We start from the raw sequence: 3,279 nt of genomic DNA on the forward strand, positions 1-3,279 counted from the left end.
TTAGAGAGACTGAAGAAAATGTAACACCCCGAACCCGAAACCGACACCGGAGTCGAACACGAGGTGTTAACTGACTTTAACCCCTTACAAAATTTATTTTTTCCAGACACTGCCCAATCTGTGTACTAGTCGTTTTAAAAATCATATCTTGAGTTTCATAACTCGAAAATCAGTTTCGTAATTTTTCCCCGAAACTAGACTCATGTGCCCATCTATGTATTTTTTTCTAGAATTTTTGGTCGGGCCAATTAGTACAGTTTATTAGTCAAAGTCTCCCAAGTTGCAGGGATTGACTACACTGACCTTTGCCCATTACGACTTGGATATCTCCCTACACGGGGCTTCAATACTGATGCTGTTTGTTTCTATGAAAACTAGACTCAGAGAGGAATCTGTACATATATGGTACGACCCCTAATTATCTCTGGTTAATTTGTAATGAATTTCCAAAGTCGGAGTAGGGAATCCAGAAACCGTTCTGGCCCTGTCCCACTATAATCTGATTATCTCTTAATATACTGCCCATATGATCTTTTCGTTACTTCCTCATGAAAGAAGACTCATCGAGCTTCGATTTCATAATTTATTCATCAATTAATTCCACTCCTACTATTTTTAGTGATTTTTCAATCTCATGACACTGCTGCTGCCAGCATCTATTACGAAAGTAACTAGGTCCATCTCATGCCTACCCTTGATCCAACTCAATCGAACATTCGTGCCATTTTCGCATGGCTTAAAGTTTACATGCCAAAATTCGAACACAACGTAATAGCTTATACATGCCAAAATGTTCTTCTAAGCCAACTAAGAAGAAAGTACCAAAACTTGCTATCCGGTGTGATGACTTCGATGACGGCCTGACCCCGCAAAAATAGATGAGTCCAAGCAACCTATAATGGGTGACAAGGAAACACCGAGTGAGTTTATAACTCAGTAAGTCATAAGCAATGCACTACCATCTATCAATAACATTATCACAAGAAGAAGCAAAATGGAACGAGACAATTTACTCCATCCATACCGAACCATACCATAGTTCCTCCAACCTATCGATTCAATTTCATATCAATTCATGCATTCACAATCCATATACTCATCAATAGGACATTGAAGCATTTTCATAAATCAATTTATTTTCGTTACAATCAAACAACAAAACGGCCTTTCACCCATCCTACGATAAATTTTATGTACGTGACTTCAAGTATAGTTGTCACATAGGTTCAACTTACCGAGCTCAACACCAAGTATAAGCATAGCACATATTAGCCATGTACTCAAGACACTTACCCGATCCGCTGTCCGCGATCGACTCAATAGTGTCGCACACATAGTGTCCATAATGATTCACGAATGTATATTGAGCCCGCACACTCAGTGCTATATAATCAACTCGCACACTTAGTGCTACGTAATCAAATCGCACACTTAGTGCTACATAGTCAACCTCGCACACTTAGTGCCGCATGGTCAATTCGCACACTTAGTGCATCATATTCATTTCGCACACTTAGTGCAACATAGTTAAATCGCACACTTAGTGCTGTACAATTTAATCCCGCGCACTTAGCGCCAATCTCATGGTCATAAATGGTTATCCCGCACGTTTAGTGCCGAGATTAACAACTCAATACATCTTACCTCTTTTCTTTCATTCAACAATTTCATCATCACATATGTACACGCATATATATATATATGTATATTTATTCATTCCATTCAGCATCAATCCATAACATTATGACCATTGAAATAATACCAACTACATGCTTAATGACTTACCTCGTGTTGGGTAAGACGGTTCCAACTCGGCTACTCGATAACCTTTTCTTTGCCTTTGCTCGATTCACCTCCTTTAACTCCTTGAGCTAAATCAATAATTTAACTAGTTTAACCACCTTGCTAAATATTTACAATCCAATTTCACATGTATATGTATGTTAGTATATTCGGCTAATAACCTCATGCAACTACCATATCATCAAAAATCTAATCACACATGCACATGCATTAGGTAAGTTACCTTTGCTAATTTTAAACCCAACATCACACAAGCTCTCAAGAGATGGCCGAATGCTTCTTTTGTTACCCAACTAATCATTCGACAATTCCATCCCCTTTACCACCCTTTTATGCCTAATTATCTAAATCAAGATAAGATCATCAACATGCCTAACCATAGCCGAATGTGCAACATTAATCTATCACCTCTATCTCTTAAATACTATCAAGTTCATTTACTTCTAATTTCTTAAGTTCAACATCTTAATGCCCATTATAGCCACTCCCATAATCTACATTTAAAAATCGGCAACACCCACATTCAACTATCTTAGCCGAATACTCCTCAATACTTAGACTAAAGTATGCACATTAAACTTAATACAACTTTCATTATTCCTTTCATGTTTCGGTCAATTATTCAAATTACCTCATAACATGAACATTCTTTTCAACTAATCTAGGATGACTCATTCGGCCATAACCAAGAACCACTTTTCATACAAGGACAAAATAAATCAAATGAACCCCCATTTAAACCCCTTTCTATCTTCTACTTACTCAATAATACATGTTTCTTAGTTCATATTCATCTATAACCATTTCAAATCACATACTACAAAACATCATCACTTTGGCATATAAGAACATAACCAAAGGTTTCTTGCAACACAACTCAAAAATCAACACATGGGTCATGTTATGAGCATCAAAACAACTCAACTTCACAAAAAAAATGCCAAAAGAACCACATGATATCATACCTTAATCTATAAACTCACTTGGCCGAATGTCCTAGCTTCCATTTTTTTTCTTTTCTTTTCCTTATGGTTTCGGCAAGATGATAGAAAAGATGAAGGAACTTTGTTTTTATCACCACTTACTAATATAAATTTATTATACATAATTCCCACCAAATATAAAAAAATGGAGACAAGGGAACACCATAATGCATGCGTGTGTTGGCCGGCCATTCACATTCAAAAATGGTCTATTTGACAGCAAGTCCACTCTTTTTGGTACATGCACTAATAGACCATTTTAAATTGGACTATCATATTTTCTCCATGTCTCAAATCGATCCCTATTAACAATTTTCTCATGCAATTGGTAAAATTAGGGAATGAAACTTCCACATACTCATGTTCACACATAATAAGCACAGAATATAGCAATTAATTATTTTTTTACGACTCGGTCTTGTGGTCCCGAAACCACTTTCCGACTAGGGTCACATTAGGGCTGTCACAACTCTCCCCCACTTAAGATATTTTC

Source organism: Gossypium hirsutum, chromosome A06 (assembly GCF_007990345.1).
Source record: "Gossypium hirsutum isolate 1008001.06 chromosome A06, Gossypium_hirsutum_v2.1, whole genome shotgun sequence".
NCBI classification, from domain to species: Eukaryota; Viridiplantae; Streptophyta; class Magnoliopsida; order Malvales; family Malvaceae; genus Gossypium; species Gossypium hirsutum.